The sequence below is a fragment of the Acomys russatus genome, chromosome 20, assembly GCF_903995435.1.
Source record: "Acomys russatus chromosome 20, mAcoRus1.1, whole genome shotgun sequence".
Taxonomy (NCBI): Eukaryota; Metazoa; Chordata; class Mammalia; order Rodentia; family Muridae; genus Acomys; species Acomys russatus.
Window position 1 is genome coordinate 45,962,152 of NC_067156.1, and position 17,215 is coordinate 45,979,366.

At 38.6% G+C, this 17,215-nt stretch overlaps 1 protein-coding gene across 1 annotated transcript in view; it reads left to right on the forward strand.

Annotated features, from left to right (window-relative positions):
• The window catches only part of Chsy3 (chondroitin sulfate synthase 3), a 242,079-nt gene that overhangs the window by 26,954 nt on the left and 197,910 nt on the right, over nucleotides 1–17,215 (forward strand). The window lies entirely within an intron of this gene.

A 17,215-nucleotide genomic window follows, 5' to 3' on the forward strand; every position in this document is an offset into this window, starting at 1 on the left:
ACCAGGTTGATTCCAATTCTTTGCTTTAGTGAATAAAGTAACAATAAACATGAGAATACAAATATATGTATGGTAGGGTACGGTGTTCTCTTTAAAGAAAAGTGGGTGGACTTAGAATGTATAATATTGAGTGAAGTCATACAATCTCAGAAAGAAAGAGCTTGTTATCACTCATATGCAGAATCTAGCTACTATAGCTATATATGTAAGCAAATGAATGCATTGCTACAACAAAATGTGAAAAGAGAACAAGAAAAACCAAATATATTATAGGAGGAGGAAGCACCAAATGCAGATGATAGACATAGGTTATAAAAAAGGTTATAAACAGAATTGTTTCTGTAGTTCTGATTCTGTCACAGTTATTTTTTCAGTTTTGGTGGTGGATAAGTACATAAAATATTTTCAATATAGCAAGTCTAAAATTTAATATGTAGCTCCACACCTTCCATTCTCAATGCCTATTCTAATTGGATAGAATTTGTTGAGTTATATAGATTTTGGGTCTTTTTAATTTTGATGTGTGACTTTTTAAAATTTATAGAGTGTTTATATAAAAAGTTTATAAAAAGAAAATTATTAACTCAAAACTGCAACAAGTATCAATTTCAAGATAATTTATATTTACCATATTTTAGGCCATTAATTCAGCAACACCTATGTTCTTCTATTAAAAAGAAGTCTTTTCATGGATCTTGTGGTGGACAAACAAAATAAGACTTCTGAGTCAGGCTCAGATTTGGAGAATTAACTTGCCTTTATTGGCCTTTTGTTTTCTATATTGTACATAATAGTAGCTTTGTGGTTTTTCATGACATATAAGTTTGTATTCTTGTATTTAGCATAAAACCCTGAGGGTGGCAGGATAGCCAAGCACTGTTCACTTTTTTAATTGAATTTTCTCTTTTATTAAGGAAAAAGTAAACTATGTTGTAGTGACTTCAACTTCCCTACTTCCCTAGCATTTTTAGTCTCTCTCTCTCTCTCTCTCTCTCTCTCTCTCTCTCTCTCTCTCTCTCTCTCTCTTTCTCTCTCTCTGTTTTAGTAAAAATTTTCAAATAACCAGTACAGTCCTCCCTCCCTCCCTTTCTCCCTTTTCCTTTATGTAGAATTGAGTTCTGACTTTCTCAGGAAAAAAAAAAATGTGATTTTGAGAGGCATGAACCTGTAAAGCTATTCTAACCACAGGCTTATTTTTAACATTCTTCCCACTCTTAGCATGACTTGAATAGCATCACAGAAGAGCAGATTGACGAGCTGAAGTGCAAACAGGGACCAGCCTTGGTTTCTCACGGTTATGAATATTTCCTGTTTGATTCACTACCTAGTTGTCTAGTCCTTGGGTTTATGGGTATGGATGCATTTGGGAAAATTAGACGTGACTAGCAAACTTTCTCATTGTATAGCTCCTTTCTAAAGAAGAATGTTGAGATCAGATTAGGGAATTGTGAAAGTAATCATGTTTCTTGGAGGATTTCTCTGTGTAAAGAATTACTGTGCAACTTTAGAGCAAGGTAAAATTTACAATTAAAGAATTAGAAAGTTGCCAGGTATGGCGGTGCACGTCTTTAACTCATCTTTGTGTGTGTGTGTGTGTGTGTGTGTGTGTGTGTGTGTGTGTGTATGTACGTGTGTGTGTGTGTTCCTATGTATGTATATATGGAAGACACAGTCCACATCACAGCGTTGTGTTCCTCTGTTGTGCTCCACTTTGTATTTTGAGATGGGGTTTCTCACTGAACTCACTCCTATGGTTAGACTAGGAGACTAGCATGCCTCAGAGATCGTCCTGTCTCTCCCCTGACCCAGTGCTAGATTTATAGACATGGGCTGCTGTATCCAGCTTTTCCATGGATGCTGGACATCCAAACTCAAGTCCTCATCTTGAGTAGCAAGTACTTTACATCCATATCCATCTCTTCATACCCCAAAGGTATATATTATGTAACAAGAATAAATTAATAATAAAATTTTTTTAAAAAAATTAAAAATCTAAGCACATTTATAACGTTACACAGCCTTTGTGTATAGGTTGAAATAGTTAAGCAGTCATGGATAATTCATTATAATCGAAATTATCATCACTATGTTGCACATTATATCTCCAGAACTCATTGGTTCCATACCTGTTGATTGCAGCCCTGATGAACATCTCCCTAACGTGCCACTATTTAAAACTGGTACCTATCCTTTTACTGTTTCCATCAGCTTGACAATTTTTTATTCCATATTTAATTGAGATTATGCAGTTGGTGTGTCTGGCTTTTGGTAAACAATAGGATTTTCTGTATCCATAAGCCTAAATAACAAGACATCTTTGGGATAAATTTTCATTGTACTGATTGTTTTCATTTGCTGTGTAGAAACGTCACAAGAATATTCGGTCCAACTGTGGAATACACGTTCCTCTCAAGCATGCCTAGAACATTCTACATGATAAATAATATGTTAGGCCACAAAAATACATTTTAACAGCTGTAAAACTGTGTAAACATTTTACCAAATGTAAAAAATATGAAAGTAGAAATCTTTAATACAAGGAAAACCAGACAACTTAGAAATAAGAGGAAATGAAAAAAAAAAAAAAAAAAAAAAAAGCTTCTCAACAGCCAGTGGCTACAGATGTTCCCCAGGTAGTTGGCAACAGAGTATCAAACCTTACTGACCCATCAAGAACAGCTCTGAAGGAAGTCCACAGCTAGGAATGTCTAAAGTAAGGAAACAACTCCATACCTCAATTTAGCTCAAAAAGAAGAGCAAAGTAAGCCTAAAGCTAAAGTTTCATTTTGTCTTCTTACGCATCTTAATTAAAATTTAATTACACAACTTTCACCTTTCCTCCAGTCCCTCCTACGACAGACTTTTCCCATATGCCCCTTCCCCAACTTTCAGATTTGATGACCTCTCCTCCACTATTACTATTATTATGGGTTTGTGTGCACAAACATATTAATATAGCCTGCTGAGGTTTGTGTGTATATGGTGTAGGACTGACCCCTTTGTACTGATTGGACGACCAACCAGGAGATGCGTCTCTGGGAGAGGCTAACTCATCCTCTCTCAGCAGTCATCAGTTGCCTGTCCAGAGTGTGACCCCATGGTCCTTTAACCTCTTCTACCTTAGCATGTCTATTGATGTTGTCACCATTCAAGTCTTCTTTATGCAGCCCTGTCTAAAAAAAGCCACGCGCCACAGACTTCCTGGTATTCTCGCTCTTACAGTTTCTCCTCCCCCTTAGCCATCAATGCACGAGCTGTGGTGTAGATATAGCTCTTGGGCCTGCCACCCAGAGTTTTGGATCCTTCCTCCAGAACACATTATAACAAAACCGCATAACTAGAGCCACATCAACTATAAAAAAGTTTTTATATTTTAAATTAGTATGGTCTATTTGAAATCAGTATGGCACTATGTTAACAAGAGTTAAATCTCATGCAAAATTCCAAACATGCAGTGTTACTGTGTTGTCAGACTGGGTCTCCCCTCTGGGGACAACTTTGAGAAACAAGTGGAAGGATGCAAGTCAGAAGCAGAGACATTCTGTAGCGTCAAGTCAATGTTCCCATAAGGCGGAGGACGGAGGACCTTAAGAATTTGGAGAATAAGGGCTAGAGTATGTGTCTGCTCAAAGGTGGTCGAACAGGTATATACTTGCTATTCTGAGAATATCATTTGAAACTTACTGATGTCAATGTTCAAATCCGACTTTTTAAGCTTTTCAGAAGATGCTCACAGAAGAATGTGAGCAACATTTCTCCCTGATGGTTCCATTTTTGTAACCTGCTGTCAGGCTGCTGAGAAGCTAGAGCCCCCCCTTTTGGTGGATGTGCCCACAGAAAGAGATTATAGTTTAGGACCCTCTTGACAATGTACTTACTGTCTATACATCACCATTTGCTTTGAGCTGTTTTCTGCTTTACATTGCCAGCACTGCGATGTATGGTACATCTATCTACATCAGCTAAGGCCTGGGTGTACAAGGCAGAACAGGTATACTACCAATCTGGTATAGAAAGGGGCACCCATCGAGGAAAATAGAGCATAGCATAATAAGATTAAACTTACATGCCATATGGTATAGGCAACACAGCCTGTAACCATTCAGTGAAAGGGAAAAGGTAAGGAGATGAAGAAGCAATTGGGGGTTGTTAAGAAAGCCCTATTTTTAAAAAGCAAAATTGGAGAAATTGAGCAGCTATGGAAAGAATGCTTACCTTGAAACAATTAACAGACCCTTTGTCCTGCAGATTTGACAGGGAAAGTGACCAATATTCAGTTGGAAAAACAATTTAATCTAAATTTATTTTTTCCTTTTTTTAAATTTAATTTTAATTTTATTAATTTATTCAGATTACAACTCAATTGTTATCCCATCACTTGTATCTTCCCATTCCTCCTTCCCTCCTGCTTTAATAAGAAATGATTGGGTCTTGAAGACTCCTGGGATGTATTTTGAGACTAATACCAGGAGGTTGAGTGCTATTTTTTTTTTTATTAACATATAACTTAAGCAACTATTAGTGTACTTATAAGCCCAGAAAGACTCGTTCTGACTTTGTGTTGCAGTACTTCACTTTTGTTTTTTTTTTTTTTTCCTGCATTTATATATCTTACTGATGCTGTTTTACCTTTCCCGAAAACTATCTTGTATCCTCAGCTTGCAATTTGTGTTTGTGATCATCTGTTTTTCTCTTCATGCTTTAAAGTCTCTCATCGGTCACATTTGATGGGTTGTGTTTCCCATCTGCTGCTTTTAATGCAAAATCCCGCCCCATTCTTTAAATTCTGCAATTTCTTTTTATGGGGTGTTTCAAACTTATTTCCTGAGAGACTGTTTTATTTCTACTTTAGTTCGGATAGTGACATATCTTTTGCATCCTCTGGGAAGAGAAGTTGGTATTCTGTGGTAGTTTCCTTGGATACGCCAATAAAGGTAAGATTAGTGCTAAGATAGAAAGGGAAGCAGCGTAAGTGTCTACTGCAGTTTAGGTCCAGGGCTGGGCTTTGAAATATATTGTTTCATTTAGTCATCAAATCCTGGGAAGTGAATGATGGTCCTTACCTGTGGATGACCTTGGAGTTTAAATTACTTTAATGTGGCAAAAAAAAAAAAAAAAAAAAAAAAAAAAAAATTGGCTAAGAACCAAATATCAAATGAGTTGTTCATACTCAAAGGATCTACAATTCTTAAAAAATTAAAGGAAAGTGGCATTTCATTTATATTGTGGAGTGGGGCAGGGAACGTATTGGTCAGCATTGCCACTTAGCACTGCTTTATGATACAATCCTTTGATTTCTTTTTATAATAGAAATTTCTTTGGCACCTGGTTGTGGGAATAAGAACTCCTGATTTCCTGCAAGGGCCTTTCCTGGGAGTCAGAACATGGTAGATAGCAAGTGAGCATGCAGGACAGGAGGGAAGTCAGGCTAAACTGAAGTTTTCATCAGGACACAGCCACACAGTAGCCAACTAACCCCCATTCTAACAGTATTAGCTCCTTCATGATGGGGAAGCTCTCCGACCTAAATAGCCTCTTAAAGGTGCCACATCCTAAGACTGTCAGGATGGGTAGGAATGCAGACACACTTACCAACCATACTACTATTACTCTCTCTCTCTCTCTTTCCCTCTCTCTCTCTCTCTCTCTCTCTCTCTCAGATTAAATACACTGTGCAATAGAACATTCTAAGCATAATATTAGATAAACCCATGCTTCAGAAAACATAGTGAGAAATCTGGAAAGGCAGAGCTTTGTTTTTAAGTGACTAGCACTTTATAAATTTTTAAATTGAGTATCTTTTTCAATCTCATTTTAATACTCATCTAATTTCTTGGTCACTGCCTGCTCCAACTTACAGTCACATTTTTATTTGTTGCTCACTTGGGGAATATTTATTTCCCTTTTTTCTCACTTTCTTAAATTCAAATTTTGTTGTTGTTTGTTTGTCTTGTGGTATGAGAGATTAAACCCAGTACCCAGAGAAAGCCAGGCAAGCGCTCGCTCTTTCACTGTTCTCTTGCCGTAGCCCTCTGATTTACATTTTTTGGAAAGTCTATTACAAAATTTTCTTCTTTATTTTAGCAAATAATAATTTATAGTGACTAAAAATTGTGTATTACCCTGGGTCCTCTTAAATCAAAACCAAGTTGCCAGGTTCTAGAACTACAATTTGAATGAAATAGCTTTCATTTAGATGGATGTTTAACCACAAGTTACTAAGTGAAGTATCATCCTTTTTCATGCCTTTCCAGAGGCCTGCTTCCTCCGGCATCAGTCCAATGCATTCCTCCATAATCTGCAGGTGTAGCCCCAACCAAAGTACCCACTTCATTCTTTCTTGGATGGCACATTCTTTTATTTGTTGCTTCCTTCTCTCCTTCTCTTTAAGAAATAGTCATATTTGACCTTAATGGTTGGCAAAATGAGTAAATTTTTACATGTATTAAAAATACCTGTAGTTGGAGAAGAAAAAGACCATTGGTTAATACTAAATAAGCATTGAACCAAAATGAGATAAGCCCCCCGCCCCCCTGCAGTGTGGGTTCATATTCAGGTAATGGCATGAGCCTCATTTTAGACATAAGACACTGTTGTGTGTTGGGAATATCCAGCTGTGTCTGCAGCAGTTTAAAATATTTAATTAGTTGTTGTCAGTTGTAATTTCCCTACTGCCCTATAGACCATTAGAAGCTAATTCTCGAATCTGGCTGTATCCATTAACCATTTTCTCTCCATCCATCTTTCTCTCTCATCCCCATCCTGGTCCATGCATCGAGTCTGTTCTTTACTTTGACATTGGCGTAGTATTTGTCTTTCAGTGCCTTTCTTATTTCATTTAATATTCCCTAGTTCTAAGCTTAAAAATATTTGTTCTTTCTGCATTCTTGATTAGCACTTTTAAAAAAAAATTTAGCACAGAACTTCAAGCCTAGCAATACATTTATTCAGAATGTGAGGTTGTTTTTCTTCTACATTCTGTTATACAATATGAACAACAGTCTGGTTATCTGAAATTGTGCATCCCCCTCCCGACAGGTACAGGCCCTTAGGAGGTCTAGAATTTTTCTCTTCATCTTAGATGGCTCTGAAACCTTAAGAATCACTTCTAGATATTGAGGGTTCATATTTATTTCACTGTAAATACAATTTTCCAATAAGGATTTTCCATTGTTCCTTTTCTATGTAATCATATCTTTGATAATATTTTTGCCTTGTATTTCAATTTCTATTGATTACTTCTCTTTAGAGCATCCAATTACCTTTATAGAAGTCATGACATTTTTAAGGTTTGGTGGTTTCTACTTCCTGTTTTTAAGTTCTCTTCTCTGTGATGAGTTATGAGCACTTTGTATTTCTCTTTCTTCATGGTGGCTTAGACATTCCATGGTACTTGCTGGTCTGGTCTCATCTGGATGAAAGCCTCTTTCAGTTGTCTGATTATACAGTGTGGATTTTCCCAAACACTAGGTCACTAGACCTACTTCTTGCTGGATGCTTTCCTGGAGGGGACTCTGCTTGGGACTCCATAGGAGGAGCTGAGTGTATTGAAAGTGTCGCTGGCTTATGAAGTATCACTTAACTGCTTGTTCTTATTAGCTAATTATCCCAATTATCTACAAATGAGACAATTGCTTCTAATCTAGGAAAAATGTAAAGCAAAAAGTAACATGACTGGCAACATGAGCATATGCTTCTCAAGAGTCCCTCAAAGGCCTGGAGAAAATTATGGATTTTATGCCTATTCTCTATATAGGACTTAGTTCCCTCTTATGTTTCTCTGCTTTTGTAATGTGATTCCTTTCCTTTTTTCTTTAAAAAAGGAGTGAAAAGAAAAACTTGGATGTAAATATGTCTACTTAGATGCATGTGGTCTTTTGACAATGAAAACAGTGTCACTTAATATCTCAGAACCCCAGCTGGATGGATGCTTTCTGTTTAGGAATTAGTTCTTCTGAGGGTGAGATTAGTTTGAATGCCAAAAGCATAAAAGGAGTTATCTTGAAGGAACACTGAGCAGGATTCAATATTTTCCTACTAGCCTAAATAAACGACTTGTTACTCAAGTTTGTTAGGTAAACATAGCAAAGATGTACTCTTCATTCAAGTTCTGGCTTGCACTTTTTAATGACGTGTTCTTGAACCAACTCCAAATAATTGTGCTCACATTTGCATATGGTAGATTGATTGTGCCTTCCGTCTGATAATTACTACATTTTTCTCCATGTGCTGATTTTAATGTTACTATTAGCTACTACTAGATGTGAATCTTGTCCTGAAAATGATTTTAATTTTTCTTTTATGTTTGTTCATTTCCTTGATACTCTCCCTCTAATAGCTAAGTAAACAACATTGGCCACTTGGCTAAGTCTATGTTGACGTAGTCACCAAATTTCTGCTACAATCTGTTACTTGCTATCTGTACCAAGGCCCTGCTCATATGTCCAGAATGTTTCTCCTCTGCCACCTATCCAAGAGTTGCCTTCTGGGTTGAGTTTGTACTTATGCTTATGACTTAAATTTTAAGGTATTTCTGTTATGGATAAAAAAATTGAGCACAAATACCATCTTCTCTTTTCTTTTCAAAATTGTATTTAAAGCCAGGTGGTGGTATCACATGCCTTTAATCCCGAAGGCAGAGACAGATGAATCTCTGGGTTCGACGCCAACCTGGTCTACAAAGCAAGTTCCAGGATATCCAGGGCTACACAGACAAATCCTGTCTTGAAAAACAAACAAACAAACAAACAAACAAACCCCAAACATTATAATCCAGTACAATGAAGAGACTTTTAATTTGTATGTAACAATGTGGTAAGCTATGCTAGGCTTATTATTGTCAATAGAGAGAACTAACAATATATTTACATTTGGAATACTTCAACTTGGTATTACCCAGCTTAAAAGACCATGATTGTACAAACAGTAGTCTCAGTTAACAGTGTTTCTGAATTATTTGTATTTGTTTGTCACTAACTGGAAAAGACACTTTTGAGAATTGTTATAGATTTTAACTTTTTTCAATTGCAGTTTTTCCTTTGGAAGTGCTTTTTTCCCCTTTTTTCTTAAGGCATCTCTTACTATATTTCCAAAGATTTTTTTTCCAGCTTATTATACTATGGTCAGCCATTTATCCTATCTCTGTTCTGGGAAGACTTGGGGAGCGTCAGATAGACCTTAGGAACTCCTTAGTCCTGGGAACCATTACCTTGACAACAGATGACCACTTCATGAGGGACACATCTGGTGAGGCTTGGTTCTGGAAATCTGACAGGAGTCATGAGAGAATGAAGAAAGTCACCCAGGCACATGTGTAGAAAAGATGGGATCAAGTGGGCTGTCCTGCTCTGATGGAGGGCACCAAGGGCAGTCCAGAGCATCTGTGCTTTTATTTTATGCATCTGAACAAAGGAGAAGGTTTATGATATAGATCTGAATAAGGAGGTGGGTTCACGGCATAGAGCCAGAGGAGGAGGCAGGCTTAGTTAATATCTGTAGGACAGCAGTCGCATACCACAGTCATCCCTGAGGAGGAGGCTACGGTTGACAGTTTCTGCACACAGTGTCTGCATGGGCACTGGGACCAGAGGAAGGCTTTGTCATCCCTGTGCCTCACTCAGGAAAGGTTTTGATGCTCCTGTGGTTGTGAGGCCCTGGGGTCCTTGACTTGACTCTGCTCATGTCGACAGCATACTCACCCAAGACTTCATTTACTCCTTAGCGGTTCGCTCAGGCTTTCCGTCACTCCCTACATAGGATAATGTAACAAAATGGTTTGTCTAGGGCTAGCTTCCTCTGTTTGCAGAGGACCTAAGGTACCGTCTTCACAGCCCATGTGCGGCCACTCTTGCCTTACAGGGTTCTTTTGATTGTTGCGAAGGGTTTGGCACTTAACTAACACTCATTAATATAGCTGAATAATTGAATAAAGGACATTTGAACTTTTGAAGTTTGAAATCTATTTGGAGGACTTTGTCCAGAAATGATATAATGGTGAAAATTATGTCAAAGGTATTTATTTTCTGGTAAATTCCTGGTAAATTTACTGACCATTAAAATGGTCATTAATGCTGGGATTTTATTACTTGGCAACTTATTTTAATAGATAAGAAAAACAAACCCAAAGATGGGTAAGTTTTATTGAGGAATAGACTAAGGTATTTATATTTTACTTTTAAAAGATGTTTTATATTTATTTTATTTGTAGAAGACAACTATAATGAGAAGACAAAATATTGGAATGTTTGACATGAGCTTGTAAGAAAATAGAAATTATGGAAGAGTTCTTGAAACCTCACATCAAGCTTTCATTCTATTTATTTGTCTTAAAATTATAAAACTCTCAATGAAACAAAGCCAACAATTTTGCAAATAATAAACATTTTACTGTTAGTGTTCCAGTAAGCCAATCTTTTTATATATGAATTAATTCTTTTACATAATGAATTTGTTTCATTATTTGAAAGCTGGGTAATTTTTATAATTTTTGCAATGTATTTAACACATTTTTAGAAAATATTTTATGTATACCTTTTCCCTAATGTTAGTATAAACAGGAAAGCATACAAAAGTCTGCTTTGGAAGTTAATTTACTTCATGTCTAGTGTTCTGTGTTATCAAATTGTAATTTATGTTTGGAGCCACTCTGTATGCTATGTCCACCAGTGGGTATGAGCAAACCAGCTGAATCTTTCCACAGCATGTTTTTAGTTGAATTTCTTCCCAGAGTGACTTGACTTGGAATGTCTGGTTGACTGTGGCAAAGCTGTCCTGCTTTTCACCATAAATGGTACAGACATGAGGTTTCAGAAAACAGTCAATGGAAATTTCAGCTAATGCAAGGAACACACCAAGGAGTAATTGCTCCCTTCCTCCTCTCTCCTTTTAAATTGGCTATTTCTGAAGTTTCTGAAGTTGTTGAGAATGCTTATCTTCCGAATCACAACACATAAATGCAGGAAAGGTCTGAAATGTGATAAAGGGATTTGAATAGAGAGAAATAAGAAATGTGCCCACACTGGCCTCTAAGAATAGCCTTGTTTGGCTCAGAAGGCTGCTGTGTTGGGAAAGCACTTAACATAGATGGTTTTAGTGTCAACTTGTCACAGATTGATATCACCTACATAGGGAGCCTGACCTGGACAATTGTCCTGATTGCCTTAATTGATGAATGGCCCATCTCATATATTTGAAGACTTGGTCCCTAGTTGGTTGGACTGATTGACAAGGATTGGGAGATTGTTGAAGGAGGTATGTCACTGGGTGGATTTGTGCCACTCCCTGAGTCTTTTTCTGCTCATGACTTTGGGATCAAGACTTGGGCTTTCAGTGCTTCCCGCTGTCATGGCTTGGCTCTGCCATTTAGGACTCTAAAATGTCTGAATCCATAGTCCCCCAAATTAAACAGTGTTTTATTTTGTTTTCTAAAAAACAAGTTGCATTGGTCATGGTGTTTTTTTTTTCACAGCAATAGAAATTAATGCAGAAATTGATACCAGGAGTGGGCCATTGTTGAGAATGGCCTGACCATGCTTATTTTTTTTTTTTTTTTTTTTTTAATTTAAAACTTTTTTTTAGAATGTCAAAGATTAGGGAACTTTGGACTAGGAAAGCAATTGGAAGCTGACGCTTTACTGACCATCCTAATAGGAGCTTGGAAGACAGGAGTAGTGCTACGAACAATGTAGACTATGGATTGCCCAGCTCTAGAGCTCAGGGGGGGAGCAATATTAGCAACTGGGTTAAAGACCATTCTTGTGGCAAACCCCATTTCGGCAAAGAATGTGGCTGATTTCTGCCCTGTCCTAAGAATCTGCATGGGGTTAAACTGAAAAGTATTAGATTCATTTCCTTGGTAGAGGATGCTTTAAGGCAACCTAATACTGACTTTGTCTTGTGGTGATTAATAATCCCCTTGTTCAGGTCTACAATGAAATAGAGCAAGGCATGCATCATGATAGGAGGACAAAACAAGCACCAGAAGTTGAAGATTGAGTGAAGTTTAGTGTTGAAGGAAAGGAGAAGAAAGACTTCTTCTGAAATGGAATAAAGGGAGGAGTGCCATCAGGGATAGACCCCAACCAGATAAGCTTCCAATTTGTAAGACACAATGCACTGAGGAATTTTCTGTTTCTAAACAGCAACAACATGACCACTTATGCAAATGTAGCAGCCTAAGCTCCACCTCAGGCTTGCAATCAAGCTTGGCAGTGTTGTCAAAAGTCATGAAGGACACATGAATAGAGGGGTATGTACTCTTCCTTCAAGGAGAGCCCTGAGGCCAGGTGGTGTGTGTGTGTGTGTGTGTGTGTGTGTGTGTGTGTGTGTGTGTGAGAGAGAGAGAGAGAGAGAGAGAGAGAGAGAGAGAGAGAGAGAGACAGACAGACAGACAGACAGAGACAAAGACAGACAGAGAGACAGAGACAGAGACAGAGACAGAGAGAGAGACAGAGAGACAGAGAGAGAGAGAGACAGAGACAGAGACAGAGAGAGAGACAGACAGAGAGACAGAGACAGAGAGAGACAGAGACAGAGAGAGAGACAGACAGAGAGACAGAGTGGAGTGACCCTGTATGGAGGTGCTGAGAGGCCATTTGGTGAGGCTGTAAAAGTGAAGCCTGGGTTGCAGTGTTAAGTCCCAAGATGGTAGAAATGGTAGGGTCAGGAGGCATCAGCCAAGAAGCCCTGTGGGCAGGGAGTAGAACCAGTCCAAGACATGTAAATGTTTTGCAAGCTGCTAAGCCAGAACTAACAAGCCATCTAAGCCCTTTGACATCATACATGGAGCTATAGGATCTGGAGTTTGCCTTTCTGGTTTCAATCTGGCTTTGATTCAATATTTTTTTTTTTCACTATGCCCCAATTCCTTCCTTTTTGAATGGTAATGTACATTCTGTGACACTGTAGGTTGGAAATATGTAACTTACTTTTGCTTTTAGAGGGGTTACAGTTAAGAAATTACTTTGAGACTCTGGACTTTGGATATTTAGACTATGTTGAGACTGTGAAAGGTTTTTTTTTTTCTTTTCTTTTTTTTTTTTTTGTAGTTGGACTAAATGAATTTTCCATTGTGATATGGTTATAAACTTATGGGAGCCAAAGAGTAGAATGTGGTGGTTTGAGTGAGAATGGCCCCCATGTGCTCACTTAGTGAATACTTGGCTGAAAAGAGTTGGTGGAACAGTCTGGAAAAGGTTAGGAGGTGTGGTCTTGTTGGAGGAGGTGTGTCACTGGGGGCAGGCTTAGGAGGTGTGGTCTTGTTGGAGGAGGTGTGTCCACTGGGGGCAGGCTTAGGAGGTGTGGTCTTGTTGGAGGAGGTGTGTCCACTGGGGGCAGGCTTAGGAGGTGTGGTCTTGTTGGAGGAGGGGTGTCACTGGGGGAGGGGCAGGTTTTGAGGTTTCAAAATGACTTGTGCCATTCTCAGCGTCTCTTTTACTCTACTTCACTCTTGAGGATCAACATGTAAGCTCTCAGCTGTTCCTGCTATTACACGTCTGCCCTGCCACCGTGGGCTCCAGTCCTCTGAAACCAGAAGCCCCAAAGTAAACGTTTTCCTTTGTAAGTTGCCTTCGTCATGGTGTTTTATCACAGCAACAGAAAAGTACATAAGATGTATATACTGCAAGACGCAACATGGCGAAGAGGGCATCAGCCCATTTCAAGAGCTTTGTCATTGCCCTTCTCCTGTGCCAGACATCAGGGTGGGAGACACTGCTGTTCAATTGGATGGATGAAATGTAATGGGTTTGATTGAGCCCCAGAGAGGCAGAGGCTGGTTGGCAGCACTGATTCACCAAAGGCAAGGTGAGTTCAATTATCGTAAAGAGAAACACAGGCAAAGCAGTATGTGGAATGGTCTGATCTGTAATTGTCAGCACAGGCGAAGAGATTTTTATTGTATTTGTATAGACCTTTGTGACTGGCTAATCAACAGAAACCCTAAGTAAGACACCATGCAAGCATGAAGTCCTGAGTAGATTCCCAGAACCTAAGTAAAGCACCATGTAGTAAATGGGTAATCTTTATGCTGCAGAGGCAGAGACAGGAGAATTCCTGGGGGCACGACGGTCAGGCAGCCTAGGCAATTTGTACATTTCAGGTACAGTGAGAGAACCTGTCTCAAAAATTTGGGTGGAGAGTGATTAAAAGGGACATTTGGCCAGGGCACATGTATCCACACACACATGCACATATGTGCACGAACATACATGAACACATTCATACATCACACGTACATAAAAATGGTAGTATGTGATATTGGACTTGCATAAAGAAAATTACTTTTCATAACATATATTTTCAACTTGAGCCTTTTTGCTTGCAATGAAAACAGTTCACGTGCTATGCCCTTCCACACGTGATGTTCTGAATGATCTCCTTGTCTGCTATCTGAGCACAGTCTAGTTACATTATGTCACACCCCTTTGTGCTTATGGATAAGCCTTACTAATCCGTTATCCTAATTTTCACTGCTGCCTTTCTGGGCTCTGTATCATTCCCCAATTCCCTGGATTTCTTATGGAAACATAACCTGAGATCTACATGCACAGAAGTTGTGCTGTTTATTTTCCTCTTTTAATAATGTCACTAGCTGTTTTAAACTCCCTGCTCTAGCTCTTTTTATTCCTTACTGTATTATCTAAAAAGACCCTGCTTCTTTCATGAAAGCAAGAATAAAATTTGTCAGTTGGAAGTTCTCACCTTTCTTCAGTTTAAATCAGAAAAACGATCCCTATCTGCTACTGTCCCTCAGCACTGTCCCTGTTCCCCATGTGAGAGGAAGTCTGTTCCTTCTCTGCCAATGCCTGCATCTGAGCTTTGTTTCTGATGTCCGCAGCCAGTCAGGTGCTCTGTTCTGCTTTTTGTCGGAGACAAACCATCCAGCTGGGACTCATTTTCACCATCACCATGGTTGATTGATTGCATAACCTTCAACACCCGCCCTTTCCCTCCTGCCTCTGATTCCACTGAATGGCTTTCCTGTCAAAAAGCTGCGTGCAGAGACACCAGAGCCCTTTGTGAGATGTTTTCATCTTCCACTCCATGCATTCGGCCCACACCATATTGTATTGATATTTTCCCCTAGTGCCCCCATCTGTTCTTACCCCTCAAAACACCAGGCAAAGTTAAAAGATCCTTAATTTAGCAAGGCTGGTTTCTGAATCACAGGTTTTTTTCTAACTATATAAATGACAAAAGACCTGTCTCTCTTCTGCTTAATTTCTTTTGTTGCTCCTAGAACACACATGATGTGGACAAAACTTCTTTCTGTGAGATGCATGTCTCCCTCTCCTGTGTGAATCCAAAACCTTACCATATTTATAGTACCCTTAACCACTAACCGTTCTCACTTTTCCTATCTAACAAAGGAAAGAAATCCTGCTTCCTCTTGGATGTCACATGCCACATGTCTCTAGACTCTCAGTGACAATCATTCAAGAACTATATTCAAATGGTGATTCTTGGAGAAATATTGGAAACATATAAAAGGGTCAGATGCCTCCTGGAGTGCTAGGCACCTTGGTTGGTTGGGGTTGGGGATGTACCTGCCCTGTGGGTAGCTCTTGGGCAGCTAGTTTCTGTGTGAGAGTCAACTTCTATTGTACACTGCTGGAAGTAGATATTTTATAGACCTTAAGAGTGGTTGTCAGGAAACTCAAGGTCACTGCTTAGACCAGAGCTCCAATGATGAAGCCAGAATGGCGAAGAATTGATTGTTACGCAATCAATTAGATCAGTCAAATGATTGATCTAGCAAAATTATGATGTGAGGAAGAGGCAAGGCTCAGTGTATTCAATGATACAAGAATGAGGATCCTATCTCATTATTCAAGGGAGATCAGGCTTCCTTTCTTTCTCAAGTTAGAGAAATACATAATACCTTATGTCCTACATTATTTTAGTGTACATGAAACTATTTCCTTCTACTATGTGAGTTTGTATTTTACCTTTTTTATTTTTTTATTTTTTATTTTTGTAAATAAAGAAGCAAAATGAAAGCTCATGATTTGGCTGTGGTGCTTGAGTTTTAAAGCCAAGTGCAGCAGCCACATCATTTAATTTCTATGCTTCTCTCATGGGATCAGTTTAACATTTAGCACTATTCTGGTCACAGTGTGTACTGTTAATGTATTAGAGCAGTGTGATTTAGTGGGAAAATAACTAGCATATGACATTAAGGAGTTGATTTTCGGCTGTTTTTCACAACACAGCCTCTGTTCAGCTGTTACATTGACCTGTTTTCAGTTGTGTTTGGGATGGATCCCAGAGCTGTATGTAGTCTGTGACCTCCTTTTGGTATTATTTTCCCTTTGTCATTATTACAGTAATTCTAATGTTACCTTACTCACAAAATCAACATTGTAATTTTCTTTCACAGTACCAGCTAGAGTGTTTTGGGTCTCAAGTGATGTCATGTTTGAAATTGTTTTTGTTGTGGTTGTTGTTGGTGGTGTTTTATTTGGGTGGGGAGGTTCTGGTAAGAGTTTCTGAACACCAAAGAAATATTTGCCTGTATGTGCTAAAGTTCATTTTTGATGAGCAATGTCTGAGTCTTGGTAGCATTCACTCTCTCCATTTTCCCATTTTGTTGGTATGTGTGCCAATCAGGAATAGACACAACGGCTTGGAGGGAAGGGTTGTGGTTTGTCTCTTTTCCTGTAGCCAGGCTTTCTGTGTACACTAGAGGCTGATTGTCACCAGGTAATCCTGTAATAGCAGAGTGATGAGCCAATAATCTTACCCAGAATAGATTAGCAGTTAGATGAGGTGGAATTCCTTCTGGCCACCAGAGGCTCTTCTCTTCTGTCAGTTGGCTTCTTTCCTAGGTTGGGAGGAAAAAGGTAAGAGAAAATAAAGACATTCAAGGAAAGAAGATGATAATTTCAACTCATGCTGTAAGTTATGTACCCACATATTGGAGCCAGAAAGCTCTTAACATACCCTGGCTGGTATTAGGAAACTGCAAAGTTCATCCCCTTGTTTAACACCCATTGGTTAACACTCTGGTATTGAATTATTTAGAACAATCCCTACAGGTGCCTAAGAAATAAATGCACAGAATACCAATTACCTTAGAAAGAGACTTAATTGCTGACACAAAGTGAGGCACTAGTAACTGGTGTGTTTAAAATTCAAATTATGATGAAGAACTTTTTTTTCATTTTTTATTAAATATTTTTTGTTTTTTACATATATATTTATATTATTACACTTA